The following is a 16,415-nucleotide window of genomic DNA, read 5'->3' as shown; positions in this document are numbered from 1 at the left end:
AGAGATGTTTACATCAACCTGTATAATTTAATATAAACAAACACATTCTGTTTGAAACGATCTCTGTAAGGGCCAACATTATTAAGACAATATTACGTTTTCTTCTTCCCTAAAAATAAATCTCATTGTTTAATATTCCTTAAATAAATCAAAACGGGCAAGCATATTCTTTCTTTATTTGTTGAAAATTGTAGGGGTTTAATTCCTTTCAAAACAGTAAATAATGTCTGTCTTCATGCCTTAAAAATAATTGCAAATAAACAGATTCTTCCAATCAGTAAAACGAATGTCACTTTTTTGAAAACTTATTTATTTAAATTTATACTGTTTTAATCGACACGATGATACACAATTTCATTTGGAAGGAATTCATTTTAAAACAAATCAAATAGGAATTGTTTATACATCAGCTTAATCACCAATCAACGTCTTTGCCTTTTTAATTATGTGTGAAATGTTATAATTCGTGTACGATCTGTTTAATTGTGAATTTAATTGTTTATTTTAATTATTTGTAAACGGTTATAATCTGCGCATGCGTTCTATAATTGTCTGTTTTAATTGTGTGTGAAAGGTTATAACCTGCACATTAATGTTTAATTGTGAGTTTAATTGTCTGTTTTAAGTGTTTTTGAAAGGTTATAACCTGTGTGTTAATGTTTACTTGTGAATTTAATTGTCTATTTTAACTGTCTGTGAAAGGTTATAATCTTCGCTTGACTTCTTTAATTGTCTGTTTGTCTGTTTTAATTGTGTGTGGGAAAGGTTATAACCTGCGTGTTAATGTTTAATTTTGTTTAATTGTCTGTTTTAATTGTGCGTTAAAGGTTATAACCTGCGTATTAATGTTTAATTGTGAGTTTATTTGTGTGTTTTAATTGTGTTTGAAAGGTTATAACTAGGGCTAAGACAACAGCATATTATTTTGATTGTTTTGACTCTCGAGTGTATATCCATCTTATAAGGTGTATTATATCTTATAGGTTTTTATATAGAGTGACGTTCATTCTTGGTTGATTAATTATGTCTAACTGTGTCGGATATATATTCAAGAATCAAAACAATGAAAAGAATATTTTGTTGTCATAGCTCTAGTTATAACCTGCATATTAATGTTTAATTGTGAGTTTAATTGTCTGTTTTAATCGTGCGTGAAAGGTTATAATCTGCGTATTAATCTTTAATTGTGAATTTAATTGTCTGTTTTAATTGTGTAGGAAAGGTTATAACCTGCGTATTAACTGTTTAATTGTGAGTCTAATTGACTGTATTAATTATTTGTGAAATGAATTGTTTAATGTGAGTTTAATTGTCTCTTTTAATTGTGTGTGAAAGGTTATAATTTGCGTATGAATGGTTTAACTATGAATTTAATTGTCTGTTTTAATGATATGTAAAAGTTTATAAGTTTCGTACGGTCTGATTAATTGTGAGTTTAATTGTATGTTTTAATTGTGTATGAATGTTTATAACCTGTGGATGAACTGTTTAATTATATGTTTAATGGTTTTAATTAGTGTGTGAAAAGTTTTAAGCTTTATGCGAACTGTTTAATTTTGTGTTTCATTGTCCGCTTACATCGTTTGTTAAATATTAAAACCTGTGCACAAACATGACGTGCTTTTAGCATATGATAATGTAGATTGCTCCGATTATTTTTGATTGTTAAAATAATTTCACCTCATAACATTTAAAAGATTCATTTTTTTTTTTTTTTTTTTTTGCTATCTCTGTATCTCAGGGGTCAATTCCCTCGCACACTTCACATCTCGCGACCTTCCGTGGCCCGCATTGCTCAGTGTCTTTTCATTTTATTTCATTTGAACCTCCAGAACAACTGCAACCCCCTCATGCCGTGATCCACACACTCCTATCTCGCCCCCCCCCCCTGATTCCGACCATCAGTATATCCGCACTGGGCCTTTTGCTTTTCGTAACTGCTCACGTTTTTTTTTTCTTCTCCGTTTTCCACTCCGATCTGATTCTTGTAAAGGTGGATCGCCGAGAGGAGATGGAGAATGTCGATGGGAAAGTCAAATCAATACGCCTCCTGTCATGGAAGGAAATGGCGGATGCAAAATTGTTCACGTGCTTCACACTTCAACCGCCAAGTAAAGAATGCATCCAATTCTGACATCTGGCCTGAAAAATACAAATAAACGAGTTAGTATAAAAAGCTACACCATAGAAGAGAATATATTTTGCATTATATCTATGTTCATATCAAGTCGGGTATGTGTATATGTTCATATATTTATAGATACGCGGTTCATTCTTAAACTACTAAGCTGATCATTCTGAAGATCGCAACACAGCTATCGGTGTAATGGTTAGTAATTTGGGCTACATTGATTTTAATTTAGTTAAAATTTTGTGGCAAAGAATAAAAACTCACATACCGACTTATTTGAAATTTTAACAATATATATATGTATCTCTCTCTCTCTCTCTCTGTATCTCTCTGCCTGTCTCTCTTTCTTTCTCTCTCTCTCTCTCTATATATATATATATATATATATTTATTTACTATAATAATTAGTAAATACTATAATAATTAGTAAATACCTACAGACACTAGCGTTTCATCCTTTCGGGAATCTTCAGTGCAAGGTGACACGATTAACACCAGCCGATTGATTCGAACCCGACGACAGAAACCTTGTCTGGCTTCATTAGCAAAGACCGTATGCATTCGGCAACCGTTAACAGCGTGAAATAACGTTGAAATTTAAAGATTTTGTTTTGTAAATGTTTTTTTTTTACGTCAGTCAGTGATCTAATCATTATATGATGATCTGTGCTTAAGAGCTAAATTGACCGACTTAATTCAACTGAAAGTTGCTCAATGATAAGAAACGAGTTTCTTAAAGGGACTGACATAATTATTTACTATAATAATTATTAAATAATTATAAATACTATAATTAATTATTAAATTAATCTTATAAATACACACACACACACACACACACACACACATATATATATATATATATATATATATATATATATATATATATATATATATATATATATGTTGTTTTGAAAAAAGAAAAACCGAATGAATTTATGAAATGATCAACGTTTCGTCCCTATTGCAGAGGACATCTTCAGGATATTAAAAGGAAAAATGCAAAAAGAAGAAAACGACCAAAGAACATACGAAAATGAATAGGAAGCAGTGTTAGAATCCTACCCATATCGGGAAGGAAACTATGTGTGTGTATGTACATTTTTTTTCTCTAAACTTATTCATTTTGTTCAAATTATTTAAGGATTAAGGAAAAACGGTTAACCATATATTTTTCCTTAATCCTTAAATAATTTAAACAAAATGAATAAGTTTGGAGAAAAAAAGTGTACATATTTATTTAACATATTTTTAAAAGTGTATATATATAAACATTGAACAACACAACCTTCCTATACACACATAGTTTACTTCCCGATATGGGTAAGATTCTAACACTGCTTCCTTTTCATTTTCGTATGGTCTATGATCGTTTTCTTCTTTTGCATTTTTCCTTTTCATATCTTGAAGATGTCCTCTGCAATAGGGACGAAACGTTGATCATTTCATAAATTCATTCGGTTTTTCTTTTTTCAAAACAACATAACGTCAACGTCAACCATCGCTGGTATTTTATTTTTATTTTTACACACACACACACACACACACACACACACACACACACACACACACACACACACATACACACACACATATATATATATATAATATACATACATATATATATATATATATATATATATATATATATATATATATATATATATAACATCAAATAATAAATTTGATGATGGTGACTAACTGGACTACGACACCTGGGATGTACCAGACCTGACTTTAGTTCGCCCACAGAAACGCTTTCATCAAACCCACATTTGGCATTTGTGCCTAACCTTCGGAAAATAAAGTACATAAAATAAGTATTCTCAAAATGACGGTTTCTTTGCAGAAATCTAAAGGTTTTTGGGGTGTAATAGCATGACTACGACCTTCCATTTGAATATTAAACTATTTCATGCTTGCATTGATTAAAGTCATTAGACACCAATTGTACAAGATTCTTAAGGGGACACTAAAATCAAAATCATGTAATGTATTTGGATTAACATTAAAATAAGAAGATTACCTCGGCTGAAGAGAATAACGCCCAAGGTAAGAACAGTAGACCAAAGAATTCAAATAATAGTGATTTTTTGTGAGAAGAGAAAACACTAGCATGATCAGCGACCCGACCAATAATCTCAGACGTCCCGGAGAACGAAAATATTGCTTTAGTACCTCCGAAAACCCGTTAATGCGGAAATTGTGTTAAATGTAAATTTTCTTAATAATATTCCCTGGGAGATCATTTGTACAAAGAAGAAGAATTTTATCCTTCCTGTACGACGGGTATCTTTTACAACGGGTAATACAAGTTGACCATTGATATTCGCAGAATGTCCATTTTTGAAAGGCACCTCGCTGCATACTCTTTGCCTGACTTTATTAACACGTAATCATTTAAATATAATGTAATTTGCATATATTATTCTATTTTATTTTTATTTTGTTTTTAATTTGTTTTTAATTTATTATCAATATTATTTTAAAAAAGGAATTTTATTTTTATTTTAATGTGAGCTGGTATATATTTATAACCTTATTTGTTAAATATTTTATTTCATTCTTATTTTGTTTTTAATTTAATACCAACATTATTTTAAAAAAAATAAATTTATTTTCATTTTAATGTCAGCTATTATATATTTATAATCTTATTTGGTTAATATTTTATTTTATTTTTATTTTGTTTTTAATTTATTTCCATTATTATTTTAAAAAAGGAATTTGATTTTTATTTTAATGTGAACTATTATACATTTAAAACCTTATTTGTTTATTATTTTATTTCATTCTTATTTTTTTAATTTAATACCAATATTATTTTAAAAAGCAAATTTGATTTTGATGTTAATGTGTGCTATTATATATTTAAAACCTTATTTGTTTAATATTTTATTTCATTCTTATTTTATTTTTACTTTAATACCAATATTATTTTAAAACAAGAATTTTATTTATATTTTAATGTGAGCTATTATATATTTACAACCTTATTTGTTTAATATTTCATTGTATTTTTTATTTTGTTTTTAATTTATTACCATTATTATTAAAAAAAAAGAAATTTGATTTTTATGTTAATGTGACCTATCATATATAAATTTTATATAAATGTGGGCAAGCTTATAAGGACGACTTTTTTTCAATCTTATTTCAAGGTCTATCGAGTAGTCATTTGAAAGCTCTCGAATTGGTCTCTATTGCACGCCTTAAACTCTCTCTGTGTAGACAGAAACGATTTGTGAACACCCTGGACCTTTTTGGCGAATTGTAGAGATATTTTTTAGATATTTCTCCACCCCCTTTTTCCTCTTTTTTTTTCTCTCCCCGTATATTTATATGCGGATTATCATTTCTCATTCGTGATAGTTTAATATATATATTTTTTCATACTCATCATATATATATATATATATATATACATATATATATATATATACATATATATATACACACGTTAATTCATTTTATTGTATCCTTTCCCCCACCTTTTTCCTGTACATATATTTTATTATTATTGTAAATGAATCCTTCCCATGTTCATTATTAAATTTAATTGCAACCCCATATTTTCTTTTTTAAAAGAAGTTCGAAAATGGCATCGTTTTCCCCTGATGAGGATGGGTCTAAAAGAATTCTTTTCTCTGTTAATTATATATTTATAATCTTGTTTATATTTATTTTATTTACTCAATTACTGCCATTTCAAGTTAATTATTTTAACAAAATTTATCAAGGAAAACCACATTATTAGCAATATGAAGAAAATGAACATTATTAGTAATATGAAAAAAAAAACAATTATTAGCAAAATGCATCAGGGAATTAAGAATATAATAACAGTGGATACAAATTGAAATAGTCTATACTAGGAAGTATTAGTAAATAAGTTTGGCCGATGCCAATAAGGTGCACTATAGAACTAGGTCATATAATAATATCTAAAGAAAGTGGTAATCGAACGCAGAAAAAACTCCAATAAATAACCTAAATGTAATAAGATAATAGCAATTAAAACATTAGTTATTATTATAATCACAATCAGATAATAGATATATCTATGGAATAGATTAGTATATTTTACATTATATAAAATTTAATTTAAATCTAATTGGTATAAGTTAACAATTTTAATTTGAAAGTATATGTAAAAAATAAAGTAAACTATCAAATTAACATATGCAACGAAAAGTGTGGGGCTTGAAATATTCTAACTATTGCAATATTTAGATTAGTTAAATATTAGTTGAAAATATTAAGATTTCAAATTATAAATAAAATGAATAAAAGTAAATGGGAGAGTTGGGGAAGATTAAGAGATTATGTAATAATGACTATATCCTTATATAATAAAATAAATATATATAATATATATATATATATATATATATTATGTATATAATAAAAGCATAATTAGAATTAAATCTTTAAATATGAATTTATAGACTCATTTAATTAACGAAAATATGAAATTATTATATGGATAGTGTATTTAAACATAAATACAGGGGGAAATGAAAGATTCCGATTAATCGTCCCAACACTAATATATATATATATATATATATATATATATATATATATATATATATATATATGCATATACATATACGTGTATGCATATATTTGTTGTTTATTTACAGATAAAATATTTATCTGCAGGTACATGTTTTGCCGTACTATGACTCATTGTGGTGGCTGGTTATGTCACGATTCGGCCCTAGCGAGCGCAGGCTTTATGGGCGTGGATTCAAATCGTGGTTTGGTGGGGGATGCGCTTTTCTCTTTCCTGCAACCTGTTTCCCACAGAAGAGACGTAGCGAGCCTGTCTTTGTTATATCGTTATTTCCATGGCAAGTGCTCGTCTGAGCTCCATTCTCTGGTCCCCCCTCGCCAATCTTTTTCAAAAAACACCCGACTAGCTGAAACCACCGTCAATAATTTTCCCCACTCCTTATCCGTGCCTAAATCAAAACGTAGATTCCACGAACAAAGCTTCTTTCTTAGAACTGCACGCCTGTGAAACTTTGTTCCGCTTGCTTGTTTCCCTTCCGACTTCAACCTGGATGTCTTCAAGTCCAACACAAACAAACAAACAAATTCCTGATGAACCGCTCCCCTAAGTAATGACACCTTATCAATTCTCCAATACTATTGCTACACTATCCCATTGAGTACTGTACACACAATAGCCCTTATCCCCGAGTGGCCATTGGGCCTTGATAAGTGGTGAACTCCATGTAAAAAAAAATCATGGTGTAGTCATTTACGCTGATCAACCTCGGTGCGGCGAAAATCGTGTCTGTGAATAACTATTTTATCTCTATCTAAATTAATATTCTCTCACTATTGAAATCACTATCAATCTTTTTTATTGCTACCTTGCTATCAGTCACACTATAACGTTCTCCCCTAACATGCTATCATGTATTTTAGATTTTTTTCTCACAACACTATCTATCTACTTAGCTACTTATTCACTGTCTATTAACAAGTTGATACAAGAGATATCAACTAACCAATAATTTTGATGTTGAAACACCCACCACCACCTTTATTACTCACATACGCACTTCTCCCGCCTCCACACCATCTCCTACTCTTGCATGTTGAATTCTTAATGCCGCCACGGAATCTAATGTATTAATTAGTGTTGGGACGATTCATCGGAATCGGAATCGGGAATCGAAAAAATCAGAATATTTGAGGGTATCGGAATCGGTATCGGAATCGGAAAATTTTCGATTTTTTAAATGAAATTTCAGACGACTGTCATTTATATATCTGGCAGTGTTCTTAAATAGGTTTGTATCGGTATGTCTTCAGTAAGTATCCGTAATCGGTAATCGAAATAATCCGACGAAAGAAAAACCAGGCGAATTGGATCAAAGTTACCATCTTACGCAGTCTAACATCACAAGTACATTTGAGAAGTTTTATCATTACACAAGCCGAAAGGCCCGAAAATATAAAATCAAGAGTATGTTATTTGATAAGATAGAGGCGTGTTCGAAATAAATGTCTCTGTTTAGAGTATAACTGGACCAGGATACTTGACTTTTGAATTTTAAACTTTAATTCAAGCCATTATATATAAAAAATAATTTTATAAAATCAACAATAAATTCTCTACAGTGCAATGTAGACTACACTGTATTGTAGACTGCGAAGAAGCATGTGAAGCTTCCTATCAGTGCACCAAGGAGGATCCCCAACTAGAGCAGACAATCAACCGATTTGATTGAAAAAAAAATAGGCGATTTCCCCAATTTCGACAATACATGTGAAACATTCGTTGATAATCATTAATCTCGAGTAACGCGTTGGTGATAAACCCCTGGGATGTATTTCAAAGTTATATTATAGATCGTCTGTTTCGGTGGCTGACCGAAAGCAACATTATTGATGCATTCAAACGGTTAAACAGAGCGAAACACCTTCTTAAAAATGATATATAAAGTCAAGGTAGTATAACTATATAATTATTATTATATTACCTATTATATTATACTATAATTATTATTATATTATCTATATACACTCAGGTAAGTACGTGCTGTTTTTGATTCGAAGTGTAAGCTAAGTCCCGACCCCTAGGATAAATTAAAGTATACGGAAGCGTGTGTGTTATTTTCTTTGTCACGCTTAGATCTGGGTCGTTCAATTGCTATGTACTTCCATTTCTTGTCATAAATAATTTTACCAAACATTCTTCATAAGTTTTGGTTTTGGTTTCTACAATAGCTGTTAGCACTTAAATCATCTGTTTTTTTTTTTATAAATAATTTTATCCAGAATTCTTCATACGTTTTGGTTTCGGTTTCGATTATGGCTGAAGAAACTCAAGTTTTATATATATATATTTTTTTTTTTTCATAAGTTTTAATTTAGGTTTCGATTCAAGCACCCAAGTGCATATGGATATATTTTTTTGTTATTTTTGAAATCGCAACTTTATAATATATAAAAATAGATAGAACATTAAGTCTATAATATATACGAAATCTGCAAGAATTAAAATATCATATTTAAGCGTGCTTTACGATCTGGCTTTATCGGGCATTCGTGCTAGATTAGATTATTTTTTTTGCAGTTTTAACAAAAAGCTACAATAATGTCCGAGCGCCTCCATTTACACTGAACATCTACAGAATACCAACATAAATATATTACGTATGAATGAGACCCCTGTGGAATTTCCACAGGTCCCGCTAGTTATAATTATAATTATAGGTATTGTAACTCTAACTATGTATTTATTTGACAATACATAATTGGAAATCAAAATTAAAAATTTCACAAAAACTTTCCTCTCAATCTAATATATATATATATATATATATATATATATATATATATATATATATATATATATATAAAACAGCCATTTGTTTCAATCAAACAACAGATATCATCAGGCAGCGACTTGACTATTCAAATGTTCAATGAATAAACTATTAGATTATTCATTGAACATGTGAATAGTCAAGTCGCTGCCTGATGATATCTGTTGTTTGATTGAAACAAATGGCTGTTTGTAGCAGCGGGATGTAAATATGTTTATATAACAATAAACAAGTATTATTAGCTCTTTTTATTGAGCACTATCTAACAACCTCGTTGAATTCACTAGTCTATTACTTTTGAATAACAAAAACCCGAGTATATATATACACTCAGGTAAGTACGTACTGTTTTTGATTCGAAGTGTAAGCTAAGTCCCGACCCCTAGGATAAATTAAAGTATCCGCGCGGTGTTGTAGTATTTCAAACCTGTCTGGGGAAGAGTATTTTAGCTAGTACACGTATACAGAAAGAAATAATTACAACAAAATAAAAATAAGCAATAAGACAAGACATATTAACGAAATCAATTTTCTTGCATAATTACAACCGCAAGATACCCCGAGTTGGTGTTACGGAACAGATACAATCACTGAAGCGTAATTGTCAGGGAATCGAATTTCAAATAAATAAATGGATGAATAAAAAAAGAAAGATGGCGGTTATTATATGAAGGCGTCGGTGTGTGTGTGTGTGTGTGTGTGTGTGTGTGTGTGTGTGTGTGTGTGTGTGCGCGTGTGTGTGTGTGTGTGTGTGAAGAATCGATATTCTTTGCGGAGATCCGGATAAAATTAGACGTTGTTATAGCTGCTTGTTTTTCCTATTCTTAAATTTTACACTTTCAATAGTAATTAAAAAGAAGAAAAACTGGCTTGTCAACCATAAGGAGTGGTATTAGTTATTCCAATCGGTGGCGACTTTTATTACATAAAAAAAGAAGCAAATTAGCTAAAATTTAATATAATAATTTAGTCTGAAAAGAGTAAACGATAGGATCTGCAGGGAAATACTAGAAACATATGATTAACTCATTTACTAAAGAGAAAAATAAAGGCGACATAAACTTTCGAAATGTTTAACAGCGTTTTTATTTAATACTAGAAGTCCCGTGCACAGGCGTTGCCTGGACAGATTAAAGAGACTAATAACCTTATGCACTCGTCTCTGAAATATGAGACCTAGTTATCTAACGGCCGATGCAAGAATTACGTGCTTATCTAAGGTACCGTGTAATACGAAAAAGTGACTGGAATTAGATTTGCAGAGTATTTATTTTGCCGTGATTTAGCTGGAGAGATTTGGAGTTAATATTTGAGATAGGTTCGCTTACTACCCTTTTGAAATCACTAACTTAACGGATTTTACTTGATTGATTTCATTAGTAAATGAAGATTAATTGCTGCTTTTTTTACTTGGTGGAGTTTAACAACAATCATTAAAGCTTTCGAATTATCTAATAGCTACAAATGTAACAAAGCGCGAACGCGCGTATGGCGACTGTTTGCAAATGTCGAGCTGTGTGCGAAGTGACGTCGCGGCGAAGAAGCAAAGAAAAAAAGACATATAAAGAAAAACGTGTGTACAGACCGAGGATCATGATCACGTAAGAGGCGCGGGTGACGTCACAGTCGTAACGAGACGCCACGCGTGACGGGAGAAGGAGGAACAAAGGTATTTTATTAAAACCTGAAACAGCGAGTTTAATTTCTGTCCTATTCATTATCTCCTTTGTGACGAAGTTTACAACGTGTTGGGTCTATATGTTAATTCGTGTGTAAACGTGCGTAACGTAATACTAAAAAGCATCCTAACAGCAACGTTCTTATGTAACCGTGAGTAATTTTATTAGTTTTATTAGTTTTATAAGGAATAATTTGAAACAATGTTGTTTGAATAAGTGTCTCCAAACACTGGAAGGAATGTACTATTTAGTAAGAGTATTTATAAGTAATGTAGTCTTTAAAGTATTATTTCAAGTTTATTCTATGTGTCGCTCTAAATATTTTCTCATACCAAAGGCTATACTCTTTCTCTACAAATTTACTATCAGACCACGTATGGATAATTATTATCACATTTGCAGGTTCCTGACAAGGTGCAGAACCGTATATGTAATTTGATTAGCTCGACGCTTTCTTTTATTCTGCGCTGGTCCTACCAGATCAGGCTGTCTGAAGATATTGGCTTCCTGAGACGAAATGCACCTAACATTGATGCTATTTGTTTTTCTACTTCTCTTTTGCAAAATCAAAACCAAAAAACAACAACCCACTTTTTCCTCTTTTTCCATTCTTCCAATTTCCCCATTTTCTCTTTCTCTCTCCCCCACTTCCTGACTGGTTTCCTAACTTAAAATGTACCAAACATTAATACTGTAATCATTTTCCGTCTCCCATTGCGAATTCATGTTCTGTAGGCAGGGAACAAAAAACGATAAAACCCACTATAAAGCAACAAAACTCGCGATTAAAGATACTAAAAGCTTGAAGAATAAAAAACCTTCTACGAAATAACTGAACGCGAGATGAATACTATTTCAAAAACAACTGGATTAGGAATTAAATAGCCCGAAAAGAGTTGATATGCCGTAAAACAAAACAATCAAACCAAACCAACCTCTTTAATTCTACAGCTTCTCTCTCTCTCTCTCTCTCTCTCTCTCTATCTCTCTCTCTCTATCTCTCTCTCTGTCTGTCTCTCTCTCTCTATCTCTCTCTCACGAACGTGGTGTTGCTAGACTCAGATTTCTTATAAATATTTATTTGGCACGTCTTCTTCGTTTGTTCCAGCTTTTCTGACTAGTTGGTCTAATGGTCTCCATCGATTCGCTTTTTTGATACCACATTGTAGTACAGCTTTCTATTCTAGTAGTTTCTCTTCAAGAATTGCGGTTTTGTAGTATTGTCTTCCTGCTGACCGTTTTCTTCCTATCTATAAACTCAGTCTTTTCAAAACTGTTCGATATGTATTTTTTGTCTTTTCAATAATCATTTTTACCTTTTGTACATTCCTTACATCAAGTGGCTTCATGCCTTGACTCGAGCGATTTCCATAAAAACGTCCCCGAACAGAAGAGTGCTGTTCATTTAAAAATAATTGTTTAAATAAGCGATTCAGAAAATATACTGTGCACAAAGCAAGCTTTTAATGTAAATCTAATATATATATATATATATATATATATATATATATATATATATATATATTCTTTTTCTGGTGTCGTGGCATGCTTATACTATAGATTTATGGTTAGGGTTCTCAATATGTTTCGGTCCATTGCGTAAACCAAATATTCAGGGGGGAGTTTGGGAAAGAAATTTCGAGCACACACATATAATGTCATATATATATATATATATATATATATATATATATATATATATATATATAATAATTATAAAATGCCTACAGACACAGTCGTTTCATGCTTTCCAGAACCATCAGTGCAGGGTGTCACGATTAACACCGCTTGATAGATTTGAACCCGGCAACAGAAGCCATCTATGGCTTCATTAGCAAGGACCTAATTCTTTCGGCCAACCGTTAACTGCGAGAAATACTGTTGAAATTTAAACATTTATTTTAAAAAAATGCTTTTCAACGTCCGTCAGAGTGATTTAGTCATCATAGATGATATATATATATATATATATATATATATATATATATATATATATATATATATATATATTAATTTATAAAATATATATGGCGATTAAATTACACTGAATATTCCGCGTTTCATCCACTGATGAACCGCGGAATATTCAGCGTAGCTTAATCGCCATATATATTTTATAAATTACGAACTAGCTCTATCTACGTATTGAGCACTTTTGAAGTAAATACTTAAAGTTTACGCATAAATTTATACTTTCTCTCTCTGAGTAAATGAAGTAGTTATATATATATATATATATAAATATATATATATATATATATATATATATATATATATATATATATATAGTGGCGCCAAGTAGTAAATCCGCACTCGTCATTTTTTCAAAAAACCGCAAATTTAAGCAAAACTGAATGTAACTGTTTAAACACTCTATAGCTCATTTGACTCGCCTTTTATTCCTTTATAATTTTATCTGTCCATTTTTTGATTGGTTGGTTGGTTGGTTGGTTGTTTTTGTTTTACGGCATATCAACACTTTTCGGGTTATTTAATGCCGAATCCAAAGATTTTGAAGAAATTTTTTTTAATAGAATATATTTGTTGTTTTCAAGTCGTTTCTATTTAAACCATAGTTGGGACCCTAATCAGAGTGGACCTGGGAGCAATGGCAATTAAAGGGTGGCTCCACGCTCCCTAAAGCCCACAAGCTGGATATAGTTTAAGGTCATATCCAGGACCCCCATTGAGGGACTTTTACCCTTTGCAGGGGGGCAGTCGGTGTATTCTATTGCCCCACCGACAGGGCCTTCCATTTTTGACGTTTAATTGGAGTATTAAAATGTTCCCGTTAATTAAAAAAACTCAGCAAGAAACGAGCTTAAAACCAGCTCAAAATATTCACCTTTTAGGCAACAAATCATCTCTAATCGTAATTTTTGCTGTTCCAGAATATAAATGTTATAAAACGTAACATGTAGTACATATGCCTCGCATTTCCTCAGTGATCACTAAGAGCTCATTAATCTTCACATTTCTGGTTTATCCAATCTAGAAATCGACTGCAGATTCAAATGTGACGAGAAAACAGTTCAAATGACTGTGCAAAAGCACCAAAACACCGGCAGTGTTCGTGATGCCCCTAAATCTGATCGTACTAAAGTTATTTCTCACAAGGTAGTCAATGGTATCAAGATCCGCAGCCTCAGATTTGAAACGACTCCCCAAATCCAACAACAGTGTAATCTTGTTAAAAAGTGCTCTTTCTATAGTTAAGAACTGATGAGAGGAATTTAATTTGCGAAGCTCTGTTGCACGAGGCAAGGCCACTGATTTCTGTAAAGAACAGGAACCACCGCCCGGACTTCATCAGATGCAATGAAGATCATGACTCTTCATATTGGTCAAAAGTGTTTTTTTTTGCGACGAAAGCAAGATCAATAGGCAGTGATTGTAGGCAGTACGTCCGTCGGAGAAAAGATGAAGAATTTAATCCTAGCTTCACAGTTTAATTTCTGCAAAGTTGTTGAGGTTCAGTTTGGTGGAGGTATGAGAAGTTATTAGTGACAATCATCCAGGGCGTATAGTTCGCTTGCAAGGTCGAATTAATTCGACCAAGTACATAAATATGTTGACCGAGTATTTGCTACCCTACTTTGGCCGGAATTTGAATTATAATCCCATTATCATGCAGGATAATGTTACCATTCACACAGCTGGCAATGTTAAGAGGTTCCTTAAAGAGCATGATATTCTTTTTGGGTTGGCCTGCGTAAGCTCTAGACCTCAATCCTATCGAAAACGTATGGCATTACATCAAGCAACAGCTACGCAATGATAAAGAGTGCCCAGTTGAAGGTGGAGATAGATAGATAGATAAAATTTCAAATCTGGAAGAACTTTAGACAAAAATTAAAGAAAAGTGGGATGCTCTTTCATTGGAGTATTGCCACAGACTAATACAAGGAATGCCCGAAAGATTTCAGGCTGTCAAATTGCAAAAAGGCTGTGATACTAAATATTTACTAGTTCATTGTGTTCCTGTTGTATTTGTGTTACATTAATGTTCTAAAGTTACATTGTAATAACAATTTTCCATCGTACGAAGATTCTGTTTGCCTTCTCGATTTTAAGTTAATTTTTTTTAATTGACATAAACACAAGGGTACGTCAATTAAAAGTCAATTATAGATAGGTAAAACTATAAACGAAATAAAAGGCGTGTCAAAAGAGGTATTGGTTGTTTAATTCAATTTAGTTTAAAATTGTATATATATATATATATATATATATATATATATATATATATAAAGAACGTGTGAATCCTAAATTTTACGCAATTAGCACAATGTAAAACTATTAGTAAATAGAATTTAGCGTAGTCGCTAAATGAAATTAACTATTAAGAAATCCCTTTCAATAATTTTCAAATATAAAAGTAAATTATATATATTAATGTCAGGGCGAGAAACATACTCAACTTCCTAGGTATATATATATATATATATATATATATATATATATATATATATATATATATATATATATATAACATTAAAATTCTAGAATACTGTATATATATATACATATATATACATATACATATATATATATACTAACGGGGTGGGGGAGGGCTTTCAAAGTATCTAAGTGCCATCAGCTAACATCGAAACAGTAGCATTCAAATCTGAAGGCGTAACAACTGTACCAACGTGACACATGACATATGAACTAATTAACAATTAAAAATTAAACATAAACTAAAATGAATATACAAAATGTTTAATGATTTTTTTTTTTAATTTTTACCCATTTTGAGTCCTTGAAAACAATTTTAATCGGCTAAAAACCCATAAAAGAACGGCCCGTAAAAAATGTTGAAAATATGGAGACTAACGGACAGACAGGCAGACAGACGAACACATAGCACTTTTATATATATATATATATATATATATATATATATATATATTAAACATATAATACAATATTGTCATTTAGAAATAGTTATTACTTAGTTATTTCTTTTATTGGGTCTCCATTTTAAGTAGACAAATTAAGAGATTAGTTCGAAATTCCGTACATTAACATAAACATCCTCGCATTGTAGTAGGTGATATATATATACAGGGTATAATATAATATATCATGATTAAATATTTGCATGTAACGGCAAAGCATACTTGAATAAAATGAGAAGCAAGATACACTGTTAATTCCTTTCTATGAGACTTAATGAGTTTTTGTTTATGTATGTGTGTCCGGCTTTAACTCCCGCTGCAATATTTAGATCATGGAAATAGATGCATTCAAGCC

At 31.1% G+C, this 16,415-nt stretch overlaps 1 long non-coding RNA gene across 1 annotated transcript in view; it reads right to left on the bottom strand.

Annotated features, from left to right (window-relative positions):
* Positions 1 to 637: 637 nt before the first annotated feature.
* The window catches only part of LOC145291275 (uncharacterized), a 78,797-nt gene continuing 63,019 nt past the window's right edge, over positions 638 to 16,415 (bottom strand). The window contains exon 2 of the long non-coding RNA XR_013869374.1: positions 638 to 2,142. This is a non-coding gene — a long non-coding RNA (uncharacterized LOC145291275). The remainder of the gene's footprint in view (positions 2,143 to 16,415) is intronic.

The sequence above is a fragment of the Euprymna scolopes genome, chromosome 12 (genome assembly GCF_053919585.1).
Source record: "Euprymna scolopes isolate OS-2025 chromosome 12, ASM5391958v1, whole genome shotgun sequence".
Taxonomy (NCBI): Eukaryota; Metazoa; Mollusca; class Cephalopoda; order Sepiida; family Sepiolidae; genus Euprymna; species Euprymna scolopes.
Note: the sequence above shows the minus strand (reverse complement) of the source record. Positions and strands in the feature narration are given on the sequence as shown.